The sequence below is a fragment of the Chiloscyllium punctatum genome, chromosome 5 (assembly GCF_047496795.1).
Source record: "Chiloscyllium punctatum isolate Juve2018m chromosome 5, sChiPun1.3, whole genome shotgun sequence".
Lineage (NCBI taxonomy): Eukaryota > Metazoa > Chordata > Chondrichthyes > Orectolobiformes > Hemiscylliidae > Chiloscyllium > Chiloscyllium punctatum.
The window spans coordinates 42,211,068-42,229,162 of record NC_092743.1 but is presented as its reverse complement, the minus strand read 5'-3'; the positions used below and the strand labels follow the sequence as shown (position 1 = coordinate 42,229,162).

The 18,095-nt window shown below is 54.7% G+C and overlaps 5 non-coding genes across 5 annotated transcripts; 2 read left to right on the top strand and 3 right to left on the bottom strand.

Moving 5' to 3' along the window:
* Positions 1 to 432: 432 nt before the first annotated feature.
* On the bottom strand, positions 433 to 505 carry trnam-cau (transfer RNA methionine (anticodon CAU)). The gene has a single exon. It is a non-coding gene; the product is annotated as a tRNA-Met (tRNA).
* Positions 506 to 7,652: 7,147 nt separating this feature from the next.
* Positions 7,653 to 7,725, top strand: trnaa-agc (transfer RNA alanine (anticodon AGC)). Its single transcript has one exon. It is a non-coding gene; the product is annotated as a tRNA-Ala (tRNA).
* Positions 7,726 to 8,006: 281 nt separating this feature from the next.
* On the bottom strand, positions 8,007 to 8,080 carry trnam-cau (transfer RNA methionine (anticodon CAU)). The gene has a single exon. It is a non-coding gene; the product is annotated as a tRNA-Met (tRNA).
* A 7,147-nt stretch (positions 8,081 to 15,227) lies between these two features.
* On the top strand, positions 15,228 to 15,300 carry trnaa-agc (transfer RNA alanine (anticodon AGC)). Its single transcript has one exon. It is a non-coding gene; the product is annotated as a tRNA-Ala (tRNA).
* Positions 15,301 to 15,581: 281 nt separating this feature from the next.
* On the bottom strand, positions 15,582 to 15,655 carry trnam-cau (transfer RNA methionine (anticodon CAU)). The gene has a single exon. It is a non-coding gene; the product is annotated as a tRNA-Met (tRNA).
* Positions 15,656 to 18,095: the final 2,440 nt, after the last annotated feature.

Below are 18,095 nucleotides of genomic sequence, written 5' to 3'. Positions count from 1 at the left end.
AATCTCGAGAGGAAATCGCCTGCTGCTCTCAGCTCATCGTTCCGAAGCACCATGGGGGCTGAGCAAGTGCACATTGTAGGGGAGTTAGCTCAAATGGTAGAGCGCTCGCTCAGCATGCGAGAGGTAGTGGGATCGATGCCCACATTCTCCACAGTGCTTTTCCTGGGGACACGCTTGAGACGCAAGCAGTGTGACCCTCGCGTGAACCCTGCGTGTGGCTCCAGTCTTTGCTGCTGCACAGATAGCACGATGGTGAGTTCACAAAATGCTGTGCAGAAAAAAAAGTTGAGCACGTGTCGCCCAGATGTTAAACCTTCCAGCAACGCGTTTGCTCTGGTGTGGTCAGTTCAAATCAGGCGTGAAGCCGTCCAAAGCAATTATTATTGCCCGCGGAGAGAAAGAAAACACGTCCGGTGACAAAGGCCACAGTCTTGCCTTCTCTGAGGATTGAACTCAGGACCTTCAGATTATGAGACTGACGCGCTGCCTACTGCGCTAAGAAGGCCAGCCGACAGCTGAGGCTCATACCGCGTGCCCAAATAGGCCTGTTTTCAAGGTGCCGCGAGCCACAGAGCAACCCTCGTCAGAAAGCTGCAGCTCCAGTGAGGCCAGGATATCGGCTTTCAATCCACAATCACGCACCTCGCCCGTTACATGCTGGGCTCTGGCCCGTGCAGAGACACGGCCCACTCGCGGTACCGCAGAGCCGTGGCGTCAGGAGCTCGGCAAAGCCCGGTATGTCTTGCGCTTGGCAGGCAACATTCGGCAAAGCCTTTCACTTCTTTGTCTCGATGGCTCCGCTACTGGAGAGCCACGTCACAGCGCACTAAGATCCTTTGCTCAGCACTCCATGCAGGCAAGAAGGGAGGTGCTTCCGTTTACCAAAGAGCCTAAGAAAATGAGGGTTTGCTTAAGGAAAAGAAGGAAGCACTTGTCAGGTATAGACAGGATAGATCGAGTGAATCCGTACAAGAGTGTAAAGACAGTAGGGAAATCAGGAGGGTAAAAAGGGGACCTGAGATAGCTTTGGCAGATAGAGTTAAGGAAAATCCAAAGGGTTTTTGCAAATACATTATAAGGACAAAAGGGTGACTAGGGAGAGAATAGGGCCCCTCGGGGATCAGCACAGCGGCCTTTGTGTCGAGCCGCAGGAGAGGCTGGGCCGATACTAAACGAGTATTTTGCATCAGTGTTTACTGTGGAAAAGGATAGAATGTAGGGAGAAGTATAGAATATAGGGAAATGGATGGTGACATCTTGAAAATTGTCCACATTGCAGAGGAGGAATGCTGGATGCCTTGAAGCGCGTACAAGTGGATCAATGCCCAGGACCTGATCAGGTCTGGGGGAAGCTAAGGAAGTGATTGCTGGGCCCCTTGCTGAGATATTTGTATGGTTGATATAAAATCATGAGGCGTATAGATCGGATAAAGAGAGAAAGTCTTTTCCCTGGGGTGCGGGAGACCAGCACTAGAGGGCAGAGGTTTAGGGTGAGAGGGAAAAGATATGAAAGAGAACTAAGGGGCACCTTTTTCACACAGAGGGTGGTACGTGTATGGAATGAGCTGCCAGAGGAAGTGGCGGAGGCGAGTGCAATTGCAACATTTAAACGGCATCTGGGTGGCTATATGAATAGGAAGGGTTTGGAGGGATATGGCCCGCGTGCCGGCAGGTACGACTAGATTGGGATGGGATATCTGGTCGGAAAGGTCCGACCGAAGGGTCTCTTTCCGTGACGTACATCTCTATGACTCTATGACTCCTTTCAAGCAAAGTTTTCCCGCGAAGCGGCGCTCTAAACTGCTCGATGACAACTTACTATGTCAACGTCCGGACGAAGGAGTCTTCCATTCCTGTCGGAAAACTGCCTGTGGACTTCTCTTCGTTTCCTCTTCATGAAATCTGGCCTGCACGGGGTGTGCCACTTCCACAGTTGCACAAGTTGAACAGCAACGCATCCGAGCAGGTCAGCACTTAGGAAAGGCCCTACCGGTCAGACAGGGCTCGCGGGTGCTGCTTCAGACGAGTGGCGGTTGCTCTTTGCATCTCGGCCTGCTTGGCGTGTATCTGAAAGCAGCACTTTGCGGAACCTGACCGCAGGGCTGCAGCTCACGAGGATGAAGGAGAAGCCCTCTTTTTTCGTCTGGTAACAGCCCCAAGTGTTCTCTTTCTCCAAAATACACCTTCTTCTTCTTCAGAGAAGTCTGCCTGTTGGTGTGCTGTGATGTCTGCAGTTGCAAACCACGAGCAGCAGGGAGCCCTCTGGAGGAACTTTTTTAATTTCAAAATATACTTTATTCATAAATGATTTGATGGTCTGTACATTGGATCATGCCATACATATGTCCATATTTACAAACACAGATTCGACTTTATTCTTGTCCTTTACAATCCTGTGCATTTTTTCAATCTTGTATATATACATATATTTAGCTGAGGCATCAGCAGAGCCCAAAAAAACGTCTGTATGGGCCCCCTGTTCTTCTTTCGGCAGGCCGATCTTACACAGTGGTCTTTCCCCACCGCGCCTTGGCGGCAGCTGCCCCAAGCTTCAGCGCGTCCCTCAACACGTAGTCTTGGACCTTGGAATGTGCCAGTCTGCAACACTCGGTCGGGGTCAACTCCTTCAGCTGGAAGATCAACAGGTTTCGGACCGCCCAGAGAGCGTCCTTCACCGAGTTGATGATCCTCCAGGCGCAGTTAATGTTCGTCTCGGTGTGAGTCCCGGGGAACAGGCCGTAGAGCACGGAGTCCCGCGTCACGGGGCTGCTCGGGACGAACCTCGACAAGCACCACTGCATTCCTCTCCAGACTTCCTCTGCATAGGCACATTCCAGAAGGAGGTGTGTGACAGTCTCGTCCCCCCCGCAGCCACTTCGAGGGCAGCGTGCGGTGCGGCAGAGAGTCCGGGCGTGCATAAAGGATCTCACAGGCAGAGCCCTTCTCACCACCAGCCAAGCCACGTCTTGGTGCTTGTTGGAAAGTTCTGGCGATGAGGCATTCTGCCAAATGGCTTTGACAGTCTGCTCAGGGAACCGCTCGACAGGATCCGCCCTCTCCTTTTCCCGAAGGGTCTCAAGGACGCTACGTGCTGACCACTTCCTGATGGACTTGTGGTCAAAGGTGTTTTTCCTCATAAATATCTCCACGAAGGACAGGTGATACGGAACGGTCCAACTACTCGGAGCGTTCCGCGGCAGCGAGGCCAGGCCCATCCTTCGCAACACCGGGGACAGGTAGAACCTCAGTACGTAGTGACACTTGGTGTTTGCGTACCGGGGATCCACGCACAGCTTGATGCAGCCACACACAAAGGTGGCCATCAGGGTGAGGGTGGCATTGGGCGTGTTTTTTCCCCCATTGCACCGGTCTTTGTACATAGAGTCTCTTCGGACCCGGTCCATCTTTGATCTCCAAATGAATTGGAAGATGGCCCGGGTGACTGCGGCGGCACAGGTCCTGGGGATAGGCCAGACCTGTGCCACATATAGCAATACTGAGAGTACCTCACACCTGATGACCAGGTTTTTTCCCGCGATGGAGAGCGACCGTTGCCCCCATCTGCCTAGTTTCTGTCTCATCTTCCTGATCCGCTCCTCCCAGGTCTTGGCGCACGCCCCAGCCCCCCCGAACCAAATACCCAGCACCTTCAGGTGGTCAGTCCTGACGGTGAAGGGGATAGAGGATTGGTCGGCCCAGTTCCCGAAGAGCATGGCCTCGCTCTTGCCTCGGTTTACCTTGGCCCCCGAGGCCCGTTCGAACTGGTCGCAGATGCACACGAGTCTGTGCACGGACAGCGGATCCGAGCAGAAAACAGCGACGTCATCCATGTACAGGGAGGCCTTAACCTGCAGGCCCCCGCTGCCAGGAATAGTCACCCCCCTCAGGCTTGCATCCTTCCTGATGGATTCGGCAAATGGCTCTATGCAACACACAAACAAGGCGGGTGAGAGGGGGCATCCCTGCCTGACTCCAGATCTTACAGGGAAGCTATCTGATTCCCACCCATTGATTGAGACTGCACTGACAATGTTGGTGTAGAGCAGTCTGATCCAATTTCCGATTCCCTCCCCAAAGCCCATTTTGGAGAGGACATCCCTCATATATGTATGCGATATCCTGTCAAAGGCTTTCTCCTGGTCCAGGCTGATGAGGCAGGTGTCCACCCCCCTGTCCTGCACGTAGGCGATCGTATCCCTGAGGAGTGCAAGACTCTCAGAGATCTTCCTGCCCGGTACAGCACAGGTTTGGTCCGGGTGGATCACCGATCCCAGAGCAGACCTGACCCGGTTGGCGATGACCTTTGACAGGATTTTGTAGTCTGCATTTAACAGTGAGATCGGTCTCCAATTTCTAATTTCCTCCCTCTCCCCCTTCCGCTTGTAGACGAGGGTGATGATGCCTTTCCTCATGGATTCACTCATGGTACCTGCCCGGAGCATACTGACATACACCTCCAGCAGGTCCTGGCCGATCGAGTCCCAAAGAGCGGAATAAACCTCGACCGGTAAGCCGTCGCTTCCGGGAGTTTTATTCTTTTCGAAGGACTCGAGGGCCTTGGTCAGTTCATCCAGAGATAGCGGCTGGTCCAGCCTCTCTCGTGTTCCGTCATCTAGGACCTCCGTGATAGAGGACAGGAACGACTGGGAGGCCGCGCTGTCGGTCGGCTTCGAGTCATACAGGCTGGCGTAGAAGGATTTGCTGATCCTCATGACGTCAGCCTGAGATGACGTTACCGAGCCATCTTCTTTCTTCAGGCTGCTGAGCACGGAGCTCTCTTTGTGCACCTTCTGGAAGAAGAAACGTGAGCACGTCTCGTCCTGCTCCACCGAGCGGACCCTGGACCGGAAGATTATCCTGGAGGCCTCCGAGGCGAAGAGCGAGGCTTGCTGGCCCTTCACCTCCTTGAGGTCCTCCGTGACATCCACCCCCATCATCTGCAGCAGGAGCAGGTTCTGCATACTTTCCTGGAGCTGGGACAGTTTTCCCCGCCTCTCTCTCGCCTCCTGGACACCTTTGAGGATAAAGAACCTCTTGATGTTCCCTTTTACCGTTTCCCACCAGTCCGATGGAGACTCAAAGAGGGGCTTCACGGTTCTCCAACCTGCGTAATCCCTCTTGAGCTCTTCGATGTTTCCCGGGGTCAACAGCTTAGTGTTCAGTTTCCACGTTCCCTTGCCCGCCCGCTGTTCGTCCTGTAGGTGACAGTCGGCCAGCAGGAGGCAGTGGTCAGAGAAGAACACCGGCTTGACGTCGGTGGATCTGACCGAGAGCGTTCGGGACACAAACAGGTAATCTATCCTTGAGCGGATAGACCCGTCTGCCCGTGACCAGGTGTATCTACGCTGCGCTCCGTCTGCAGGGGCGCTGAAGACGTCGTGCAGCTTGGCGTCTTTGACCGTTTCCATCAGGGCCCTGGACGTAGCGTCCGGTTTACTGTCCCCCCCGCCGGATCGTCCATCAGCATCAATGATGCAGTTGAAGTCTCCGGCCAGAATGACCGGCCTGGACGTAGCCAGCAGCAGTGGAAGCTGTTGCAGGACGGCCAACCGTTCACTCTTACCCACTGGGGCGTACACGTTGATTAGTCTCACGGGAGCGTTTCTGTATTTGACGTCCACGACGAGGAGGCGCCCGCCCACCACCTCCTTAACCTCGGAGATGGTGAAGTTGCCTCCCCGCAACAGGATACCCAGGCCGGAGGCGCGGCTATCGTTGCCCCCCGACCACACTGACGGCCCGTGGGCCCACAAGCTCGACCATCTCCTGTAACTGCTGAGGTGCGGTATCCCGCACTCCTGCAGAAACAGGACATCGGCTTTGACGTTGGCCAGGAAGGCCAGCGTTGAAACACATCGCGTAGCCGCTTTAATGCTACGCACATTTATGCTGGCAATTTTAAACCCCATTTTAACAGTTTGCGGGGTTACCAGTGTCCATTTTCTTCTGGTCTTGCTCCAGTGGGGTAGCTGCGTGCATCCCCGTGGTGACAGCAAACTGCTGGACCTTCCCAGGGCTGAGGTAGTTGTCCGGCTCCACGCTGGAGTCATTTCCCCGCTCTGGTGTCATCGTGTCAGACCCAGGGTCCGCATCGCCCCGTTCTCCATCTGACATCAGGGCTGTCACTGGGACGCTGCTCCCAGTTCCCTGGAGCTGTGGGCCGGTGGGTACCCCTTGGTTCTCACCGGGTAGGGGGAGGCCTTCACGCATCCCCTCAGAGGGATCGTCTTTTCCTTCTTGGGCGGTGTTGCCCTCCTTTCTCCCCACGGCGCTCTGCCTCTTCCTCCGGAGGCGACCCTTCTTGCGCCCGTCCTCACCCTCGGAGGAGCTGCCTGTATCCTCCTCTTGGAGGTGTCTCTTCCCCCTTCGCTTGGTGGCTTTGGGGCCCTCGAGAGGTTTCCTTTTCCTGTTTTTAACGATAATCCACTGCTCTGCCTCCTTTGATCCCTCCTCTTCCATTTCCTCCGTCAGTCTTGCAGGAGCTTGGGTCGGCTGCTGCATCTCCCCGCTGTCTGCTGCCTGCTCCTCTACAACTTTCCCTTCCTTCTGGGTGCCTCCAGGCACCGTTCCTTTGCTGATTCGCGGTACCTCGTTAGACTTTGTCGGTCCGCGGCTCGTGTTGCCACCTCCGACCATCTGTGCGTAGGTGGCGGCTCCTCGTCTTGGGCAGGCCTTGTACATGTGGCCCGCCTCCCCGCACAGGTTGCAGCTCTTTTCCTCCCGACAGTCCTTTGTCAAGTGACCCTCCTGTTTGCAGTTCCTGCAGATGGTCACTTTGCAATCCACCGCCACGTGTCCCGACTTCCCGCAGGTTCGGCACACTTTGGGCTGCCCTGCATATGTCAGGTAGCCTCTGCTCCCTCCGATTGCGAAGCTCGAGGGTGGGTGGAGGATGTTCCCACTGTCATCGGCCCTCAGAGTTACCTTGACCTGCCTCTTACTGGTCCAGATCCCAAAGGGGTCGATCACATCGGTGGCTTCTCCCTCGACTTGGACGTACCTTCCCAGGAAGGTCAGGACATCAGCCGCTGGAACGTAGGGGTTGTACATATGGATTGTAACAACCCGGTTCCTCTGTGCAGGAAGCACACACAATGGCGTCGCCGACAAGATGGAGAACAGCGGCTCCCCTTCCTTCTCCTTGAAGACCTTCAGGAGCTGTTCGCACTGCTTCACGCTTCTGAAGGTCACATCGAAGTAGCCTGCCCCAGGGAAATCCTGCAGGCAGTACACGTCTGCGGCTGCAAGGCCGCAACACTCCAGCAGAACTTTCTTCACAAACACCGTCCGATCCACCGGTCCCTCTGGAGGAACACAACATCCACGCAGTCAGTCAGCACTCACTTGAACGTGTCGCAAGTCTCCAATCAGTCAGACAGCGCTCTCGAGTGCTACCTCACACTTGTTGTGACTGCTGGCGCCGATCGGTTCGTTTGGATTCTGGAATCTCAGAGCGTCTCGCTGGCGATTCTTTCGGCGGCACTGTGTTTTCCAGAAGACTTCGCGCACGTGCTGCTGCTGCTGCTCGGATGTGTCGATAGTCGCGTCGCGTTGTTCGGTTGAATACAGCGTGCAATCTCGAGAGGAAATCGCCTGCTGCTCTCAGCTCATCGTTCCGAAGCACCATGGGGGCTAAGCAAGTGCACATTGTAGGGGAATTAGCTCAAATGGTAGAGCGCTCGCTTAGCATGCGAGAGGTAGTGGGATCGATGCCCACATTCTCCACAGTGCTTTTCCTGGGGACACGCTTGAGACGCAAGCAGTGTGACCCTCGCGTGAACCCTGCGTGTGGCTCCAGTCTTTGCTGCTGCACAGATAGCACGATGGTGAGTTCACAAAATGCTGTGCAGAAAAAAAAGTTGAGCACGTGTCGCCCAGATGTTAAACCTTCCAGCAACGCGTTTGCTCTGGTGTGGTCAGTTCAAATCAGGCGTGAAGCCGTCCAAAGCAATTATTATTGCCCGCGGAGAGAAAGAAAACACGCCCGGTGACAAAGGCCACAGTCTTGCCTTCTCTGAGGATTGAACTCAGGGCCTATCAGATTATGAGACTGACGCGCTGCCTACTGCGCTAAGAAGGCCAGCCGACAGCCGAGGCTCATACCGCGTGCCCAAATAGGCCTGTTTTCAAGGTGCCGCGAGCCACAGAGCAACCCTCGTCAGAAAGCTGCAGCTCCAGTGAGGCCAGGATATCGGCTTTCAATCCACAATCACGCACCTCGCCCGTTACATGCTGGGCTCTGGCCCGTGCAGAGACACGGCCCACTCGCGGTACCGCAGAGCCGTGGCGTCAGGAGCTCGGCAAAGCCCGGTATGTCTTGCGCTTGGCAGGCAACATTCGGCAAAGCCTTTCACTTCTTTGTCTCGATGGCTCCGCTACTGGAGAGCCACGTCACAGCGCACTAAGATCCTTTGCTCAGCACTCCATGCAGGCAAGAAGGGAGGTGCTTCCGTTTACCAAAGAGCCTAAGAAAATGAGGGTTTGCTTCAGGAAAAGAAGGAAGCACTTGTCAGGTATAGACAGGATAGATCGAGTGAATCCGTACAAGAGTGTAAAGACAGTAGGGAAATCAGGAGGGTAAAAAGGGGACCTGAGATAGCTTTGGCAGATAGAGTTAAGGAAAATCCAAAGGGTTTTTGCAAATACATTATAAGGACAAAAGGGTGACTAGGGAGAGAATAGGGCCCCTCGGGGATCAGCACAGCGGCCTTTGTGTCGAGCCGCAGGAGAGGCTGGGCCGATACTAAACGAGTATTTTGCATCAGTGTTTACTGTGGAAAAGGATAGAATGTAGGGAGAAGTATAGAATATAGGGAAATGGATGGTGACATCTTGAAAATTGTCCACATTGCAGAGGAGGAATGCTGGATGCCTTGAAGCGCGTACAAGTGGATCAATGCCCAGGACCTGATCAGGTCTGGGGGAAGCTAAGGAAGTGATTGCTGGGCCCCTTGCTGAGATATTTGTATGGTTGATATAAAATCATGAGGCGTATAGATCGGATAAAGAGAGAAAGTCTTTTCCCTGGGGTGCGGGAGACCAGCACTAGAGGGCAGAGGTTTAGGGTGAGAGGGAAAAGATATGAAAGAGAACTAAGGGGCACCTTTTTCACACAGAGGGTGGTACGTGTATGGAATGAGCTGCCAGAGGAAGTGGCGGAGGCGAGTGCAATTGCAATATTTAAAAGGCATCTGGGTGGCTATATGAATAGGAAGGGTTTGGAGGGATATGGCCCGCGTGCCGGCAGGTACGACTAGATTGGGATGGGATATCTGGTCGGAAAGGTCCGACCGAAGGGTCTCTTTCCGTGACGTACATCTCTATGACTCTATGACTCCTTTCAAGCAAAGTTTTCCCGCGAAGCGGCGCTCTAAACTGCTCGATGACAACTTACTATGTCAACGTCCGGACGAAGGAGTCTTCCATTCCTGTCGGAAAACTGCCTGTGGACTTCTCTTCGTTTCCTCTTCATGAAATCTGGCCTGCACGGGGTGTGCCACTTCCACAGTTGCACAAGTTGAACAGCAACGCATCCGAGCAGGTCAGCACTTAGGAAAGGCCCTACCGGTCAGACAGGGCTCGCGGGTGCTGCTTCAGACGAGTGGCGGTTGCTCTTTGCATCTCGGCCTGCTTGGCGTGTATCTGAAAGCAGCACTTTGCGGAACCTGACCGCAGGGCTGCAGCTCACGAGGATGAAGGAGAAGCCCTCTTTTTTCGTCTGGTAACAGCCCCAAGTGTTCTCTTTCTCCAAAATACACCTTCTTCTTCTTCAGAGAAGTCTGCCTGTTGGTGTGCTGTGATGTCTGCAGTTGCAAACCACGAGCAGCAGGGAGCCCTCTGGAGGAACTTTTTTAATTTCAAAATATACTTTATTCATAAATGATTTGATGGTCTGTACATTGGATCATGCCATACATATGTCCATATTTACAAACACAGATTCGACTTTATTCTTGTCCTTTACAATCCTGTGCATTTTTTCAATCTTGTATATATACATATATTTAGCTGAGGCATCAGCAGAGCCCAAAAAAACGTCTGTATGGGCCCCCTGTTCTTCTTTCGGCAGGCCGATCTTACACAGTGGTCTTTCCCCACCGCGCCTTGGCGGCAGCTGCCCCAAGCTTCAGCGCGTCCCTCAACACGTAGTCTTGGACCTTGGAATGTGCCAGTCTGCAACACTCGGTCGGGGTCAACTCCTTCAGCTGGAAGATCAACAGGTTTCGGACCGCCCAGAGAGCGTCCTTCACCGAGTTGATGATCCTCCAGGCGCAGTTAATGTTCGTCTCGGTGTGAGTCCCGGGGAACAGGCCGTAGAGCACGGAGTCCCGCGTCACGGGGCTGCTCGGGACGAACCTCGACAAGCACCACTGCATTCCTCTCCAGACTTCCTCTGCATAGGCACATTCCAGAAGGAGGTGTGTGACAGTCTCGTCCCCCCCGCAGCCACTTCGAGGGCAGCGTGCGGTGCGGCAGAGAGTCCGGGCGTGCATAAAGGATCTCACAGGCAGAGCCCTTCTCACCACCAGCCAAGCCACGTCTTGGTGCTTGTTGGAAAGTTCTGGCGATGAGGCATTCTGCCAAATGGCTTTGACAGTCTGCTCAGGGAACCGCTCGACAGGATCCGCCCTCTCCTTTTCCCGAAGGGTCTCAAGGACGCTACGTGCTGACCACTTCCTGATGGACTTGTGGTCAAAGGTGTTTTTCCTCATAAATTTCTCCACGAAGGACAGGTGATACGGAACGGTCCAACTACTCGGAGCGTTCCGCGGCAGCGAGGCCAGGCCCATCCTTCGCAACACCGGGGACAGGTAGAACCTCAGTACGTAGTGACACTTGGTGTTTGCGTACCGGGGATCCACGCACAGCTTGATGCAGCCACACACAAAGGTGGCCATCAGGGTGAGGGTGGCATTGGGCGTGTTTTTTCCCCCATTGCACCGGTCTTTGTACATAGAGTCTCTTCGGACCCGGTCCATCTTTGATCTCCAAATGAATTGGAAGATGGCCCGGGTGACTGCGGCGGCACAGGTCCTGGGGATAGGCCAGACCTGTGCCACATATAGCAATACTGAGAGTACCTCACACCTGATGACCAGGTTTTTTCCCGCGATGGAGAGCGACCGTTGCCCCCATCTGCCTAGTTTCTGTCTCATCTTCCTGATCCGCTCCTCCCAGGTCTTGGCGCACGCCCCAGCCCCCCCGAACCAAATACCCAGCACCTTCAGGTGGTCAGTCCTGACGGTGAAGGGGATAGAGGATTGGTCGGCCCAGTTCCCGAAGAGCATGGCCTCGCTCTTGCCTCGGTTTACCTTGGCCCCCGAGGCCCGTTCGAACTGGTCGCAGATGCACACGAGTCTGTGCACGGACAGCGGATCCGAGCAGAAAACAGCGACGTCATCCATGTACAGGGAGGCCTTAACCTGCAGGCCCCCGCTGCCAGGAATAGTCACCCCCCTCAGGCTCGCATCCTTCCTGATGGATTCGGCAAATGGCTCTATGCAACACACAAACAAGGCGGGTGAGAGGGGGCATCCCTGCCTGACTCCAGATCTTACAGGGAAGCTATCTGATTCCCACCCATTGATTGAGACTGCACTGACAATGTTGGTGTAGAGCAGTCTGATCCAATTTCCGATTCCCTCCCCAAAGCCCATTTTGGAGAGGACATCCCTCATATATGTATGCGATATCCTGTCAAAGGCTTTCTCCTGGTCCAGGCTGATGAGGCAGGTGTCCACCCCCCTGTCCTGCACGTAGGCGATCGTATCCCTGAGGAGTGCGAGACTCTCAGAGATCTTCCTGCCCGGTACAGCACAGGTTTGGTCCGGGTGGATCACCGATCCCAGAGCAGACCTGACCCGGTTGGCGATGACCTTTGACAGGATTTTGTAGTCTGCATTTAACAGTGAGATCGGTCTCCAATTTCTAATTTCCTCCCTCTCCCCCTTCCGCTTGTAGACGAGGGTGATGATGCCTTTCCTCATGGATTCACTCATGGTACCTGCCCGGAGCATACTGACATACACCTCCAGCAGGTCCTGGCCGATCGAGTCCCAAAGAGCGGAATAAACCTCGACCGGTAAGCCGTCGCTTCCGGGAGTTTTATTCTTTTCGAAGGACTCGAGGGCCTTGGTCAGTTCATCCAGAGATAGCGGCTGGTCCAGCCTCTCTCGTGTTCCGTCATCTAGGACCTCCGTGATAGAGGACAGGAACGACTGGGAGGCCGCGCTGTCGGTCGGCTTCGAGTCATACAGGCTGGCGTAGAAGGATTTGCTGATCCTCATGACGTCAGCCTGAGATGACGTTACCGAGCCATCTTCTTTCTTCAGGCTGCTGAGCACGGAGCTCTCTTTGTGCACCTTCTGGAAGAAGAAACGTGAGCACGTCTCGTCCTGCTCCACCGAGCGGACCCTGGACCGGAAGATTATCCTGGAGGCCTCCGAGGCGAAGAGCGAGGCTTGCTGGCCCTTCACCTCCTTGAGGTCCTCCGTGACATCCACCCCCATCGTCTGCAGCAGGAGCAGGTTCTGCATACTTTCCTGGAGCTGGGACAGTTTTCCCCGCCTCTCTCTCGCCTCCTGGACACCTTTGAGGATAAAGAACCTCTTGATGTTCCCTTTTACCGTTTCCCACCAGTCCGATGGAGACTCAAAGAGGGGCTTCACGGTTCTCCAACCTGCGTAATCCCTCTTGAGCTCTTCGATGTTTCCCGGGGTCAACAGCTTAGTGTTCAGTTTCCACGTTCCCTTGCCCGCCCGCTGTTCGTCCTGTAGGTGACAGTCGGCCAGCAGGAGGCAGTGGTCAGAGAAGAACACCGGCTTGACGTCGGTGGATCTGACCGAGAGCGTTCGGGACACAAACAGGTAATCTATCCTTGAGCGGATAGACCCGTCTGCCCGTGACCAGGTGTATCTACGCTGCGCTCCGTCTGCAGGGGCGCTGAAGACGTCGTGCAGCTTGGCGTCTTTGACCGTTTCCATCAGGGCCCTGGACGTAGCGTCCGGTTTACTGTCCCCCCCGCCGGATCGTCCATCAGCATCAATGATGCAGTTGAAGTCTCCGGCCAGAATGACCGGCCTGGACGTAGCCAGCAGCAGTGGAAGCTGTTGCAGGACGGCCAACCGTTCACTCTTACCCACTGGGGCGTACACGTTGATTAGTCTCACGGGAGCGTTTCTGTATTTGACGTCCACGACGAGGAGGCGCCCGCCCACCACCTCCTTAACCTCGGAGATGGTGAAGTTGCCTCCCCGCAACAGGATACCCAGGCCGGAGGCGCGGCTATCGTTGCCCCCCGACCACACTGACGGCCCGTGGGCCCACAAGCTCGACCATCTCCTGTAACTGCTGAGGTGCGGTATCCCGCACTCCTGCAGAAACAGGACATCGGCTTTGACGTTGGCCAGGAAGGCCAGCGTTGAAACACATCGCGTAGCCGCTTTAATGCTACGCACATTTATGCTGGCAATTTTAAACCCCATTTTAACAGTTTGCGGGGTTACCAGTGTCCATTTTCTTCTGGTCTTGCTCCAGTGGGGTAGCTGCGTGCATCCCCGTGGTGACAGCAAACTGCTGGACCTTCCCAGGGCTGAGGTAGTTGTCCGGCTCCACGCTGGAGTCATTTCCCCGCTCTGGTGTCATCGTGTCAGACCCAGGGTCCGCATCGCCCCGTTCTCCATCTGACATCAGGGCTGTCACTGGGACGCTGCTCCCAGTTCCCTGGAGCTGTGGGCCGGTGGGTACCCCTTGGTTCTCACCGGGTAGGGGGAGGCCTTCACGCATCCCCTCAGAGGGATCGTCTTTTCCTTCTTGGGCGGTGTTGCCCTCCTTTCTCCCCACGGCGCTCTGCCTCTTCCTCCGGAGGCGACCCTTCTTGCGCCCGTCCTCACCCTCGGAGGAGCTGCCTGTATCCTCCTCTTGGAGGTGTCTCTTCCCCCTTCGCTTGGTGGCTTTGGGGCACTCGAGAGGTTTCCTTTTCCTGTTTTTAACGATAATCCACTGCTCTGCCTCCTTTGATCCCTCCTCTTCCATTTCCTCCGTCAGTCTTGCAGGAGCTTGGGTCGGCTGCTGCATCTCCCCGCTGTCTGCTGCCTGCTCCTCTACAACTTTCCCTTCCTTCTGGGTGCCTCCAGGCACCGTTCCTTTGCTGATTCGCGGTACCTCGTTAGACTTTGTCGGTCCGCGGCTCGTGTTGCCACCTCCGGCCATCTGTGCGTAGGTGGCGGCTCCTCGTCTTGGGCAGGCCTTGTACATGTGGCCCGCCTCCCCGCACAGGTTGCAGCTCTTTTCCTCCCGACAGTCCTTTGTCAAGTGACCCTCCTGTTTGCAGTTCCTGCAGATGGTCACTTTGCAATCCACCGCCACGTGTCCCGACTTCCCGCAGGTTCGGCACACTTTGGGCTGCCCTGCATATGTCAGGTAGCCTCTGCTCCCTCCGATTGCGAAGCTCGAGGGTGGGTGGAGGATGTTCCCACTGTCATCGGCCCTCAGAGTTACCTTGACCTGCCTCTTACTGGTCCAGATCCCAAAGGGGTCGATCACATCGGTGGCTTCTCCCTCGACTTGGACGTACCTTCCCAGGAAGGTCAGGACATCAGCCGCTGGAACGTAGGGGTTGTACATATGGATTGTAACAACCCGGTTCCTCTGTGCAGGAAGCACACACAATGGCGTCGCCGACAAGATGGAGAACAGCGGCTCCCCTTCCTTCTCCTTGAAGACCTTCAGGAGCTGTTCGCACTGCTTCACGCTTCTGAAGGTCACATCGAAGTAGCCTGCCCCAGGGAAATCCTGCAGGCAGTACACGTCTGCGGCTGCAAGGCCGCAACACTCCAGCAGAACTTTCTTCACAAACACCGTCCGATCCACCGGTCCCTCTGGAGGAACACAACATCCACGCAGTCAGTCAGCACTCACTTGAACGTGTCGCAAGTCTCCAATCAGTCAGACAGCGCTCTCGAGTGCTACCTCACACTTGTTGTGACTGCTGGCGCCGATCGGTTCGTTTGGATTCTGGAATCTCAGAGCGTCTCGCTGGCGATTCTTTCGGCGGCACTGTGTTTTCCAGAAGACTTCGCGCACGTGCTGCTGCTGCTGCTCGGATGTGTCGATAGTCGCGTCGCGTTGTTCGGTTGAATACAGCGTGCAATCTCGAGAGGAAATCGCCTGCTGCTCTCAGCTCATCGTTCCGAAGCACCATGGGGGCTAAGCAAGTGCACATTGTAGGGGAATTAGCTCAAATGGTAGAGCGCTCGCTTAGCATGCGAGAGGTAGTGGGATCGATGCCCACATTCTCCACAGTGCTTTTCCTGGGGACACGCTTGAGACGCAAGCAGTGTGACCCTCGCGTGAACCCTGCGTGTGGCTCCAGTCTTTGCTGCTGCACAGATAGCACGATGGTGAGTTCACAAAATGCTGTGCAGAAAAAAAAGTTGAGCACGTGTCGCCCAGATGTTAAACCTTCCAGCAACGCGTTTGCTCTGGTGTGGTCAGTTCAAATCAGGCGTGAAGCCGTCCAAAGCAATTATTATTGCCCGCGGAGAGAAAGAAAACACGCCCGGTGACAAAGGCCACAGTCTTGCCTTCTCTGAGGATTGAACTCAGGGCCTATCAGATTATGAGACTGACGCGCTGCCTACTGCGCTAAGAAGGCCAGCCGACAGCCGAGGCTCATACCGCGTGCCCAAATAGGCCTGTTTTCAAGGTGCCGCGAGCCACAGAGCAACCCTCGTCAGAAAGCTGCAGCTCCAGTGAGGCCAGGATATCGGCTTTCAATCCACAATCACGCACCTCGCCCGTTACATGCTGGGCTCTGGCCCGTGCAGAGACACGGCCCACTCGCGGTACCGCAGAGCCGTGGCGTCAGGAGCTCGGCAAAGCCCGGTATGTCTTGCGCTTGGCAGGCAACATTCGGCAAAGCCTTTCACTTCTTTGTCTCGATGGCTCCGCTACTGGAGAGCCACGTCACAGCGCACTAAGATCCTTTGCTCAGCACTCCATGCAGGCAAGAAGGGAGGTGCTTCCGTTTACCAAAGAGCCTAAGAAAATGAGGGTTTGCTTCAGGAAAAGAAGGAAGCACTTGTCAGGTATAGACAGGATAGATCGAGTGAATCCGTACAAGAGTGTAAAGACAGTAGGGAAATCAGGAGGGTAAAAAGGGGACCTGAGATAGCTTTGGCAGATAGAGTTAAGGAAAATCCAAAGGGTTTTTGCAAATACATTATAAGGACAAAAGGGTGACTAGGGAGAGAATAGGGCCCCTCGGGGATCAGCACAGCGGCCTTTGTGTCGAGCCGCAGGAGAGGCTGGGCCGATACTAAACGAGTATTTTGCATCAGTGTTTACTGTGGAAAAGGATAGAATGTAGGGAGAAGTATAGAATATAGGGAAATGGATGGTGACATCTTGAAAATTGTCCACATTGCAGAGGAGGAATGCTGGATGCCTTGAAGCGCGTACAAGTGGATCAATGCCCAGGACCTGATCAGGTCTGGGGGAAGCTAAGGAAGTGATTGCTGGGCCCCTTGCTGAGATATTTGTATGGTTGATATAAAATCATGAGGCGTATAGATCGGATAAAGAGAGAAAGTCTTTTCCCTGGGGTGCGGGAGACCAGCACTAGAGGGCAGAGGTTTAGGGTGAGAGGGAAAAGATATGAAAGAGAACTAAGGGGCACCTTTTTCACACAGAGGGTGGTACGTGTATGGAATGAGCTGCCAGAGGAAGTGGCGGAGGCGAGTGCAATTGCAATATTTAAAAGGCATCTGGGTGGCTATATGAATAGGAAGGGTTTGGAGGGATATGGCCCGCGTGCCGGCAGGTACGACTAGATTGGGATGGGATATCTGGTCGGAAAGGTCCGACCGAAGGGTCTCTTTCCGTGACGTACATCTCTATGACTCTATGACTCCTTTCAAGCAAAGTTTTCCCGCGAAGCGGCGCTCTAAACTGCTCGATGACAACTTACTATGTCAACGTCCGGACGAAGGAGTCTTCCATTCCTGTCGGAAAACTGCCTGTGGACTTCTCTTCGTTTCCTCTTCATGAAATCTGGCCTGCACGGGGTGTGCCACTTCCACAGTTGCACAAGTTGAACAGCAACGCATCCGAGCAGGTCAGCACTTAGGAAAGGCCCTACCGGTCAGACAGGGCTCACGGGTGCTGCTTCAGACGAGTGGCGGTTGCTCTTTGCATCTCGGCCTGCTTGGCGTGTATCTGAAAGCAGCACTTTGCGGAACCTGACCGCAGGGCTGCAGCTCACGAGGATGAAGGAGAAGCCCTCTTTTTTCGTCTGGTAACAGCCCCAAGTGTTCTCTTTCTCCAAAATACACCTTCTTCTTCTTCAGAGAAGTCTGCCTGTTGGTGTGCTGTGATGTCTGCAGTTGCAAACCACGAGCAGCAGGGAGCCCTCTGGAGGAACTTTTTTTTTTATTTCAAAAATATACTTTATTCATAAATGATTTGATGGTCTGTACATTGGATCATGCCATACATATGTCCATATTTACAAACACAGATTCGACTTTATTCTTGTCCTTTACAATCCTGTGCATTTTTTCAATCTTGTATATATACATATATTTAGCTGAGGCATCAGCAGAGCCCAAAAAAACGTCTGTATGGGCCCCCTGTTCTTCTTTCGGCAGGCCGATCTTACACAGTGGTCTTTCCCCACCGCGCCTTGGCGGCAGCTGCCCCAAGCTTCAGCGCGTCCCTCAACACGTAGTCTTGGACCTTGGAATGTGCCAGTCTGCAACACTCGGTCGGGGTCAACTCCTTCAGCTGGAAGATCAACAGGTTTCGGACCGCCCAGAGAGCGTCCTTCACCGAGTTGATGATCCTCCAGGCGCAGTTAATGTTCGTCTCGGTGTGAGTCCCGGGGAACAGGCCGTAGAGCACGGAGTCCCGCGTCACGGGGCTGCTCGGGACGAACCTCGACAAGCACCACTGCATTCCTCTCCAGACTTCCTCTGCATAGGCACATTCCAGAAGGAGGTGTGTGACAGTCTCGTCCCCCCCGCAGCCACTTCGAGGGCAGCGTGCGGTGCGGCAGAGAGTCCGGGCGTGCATAAAGGATCTCACAGGCAGAGCCC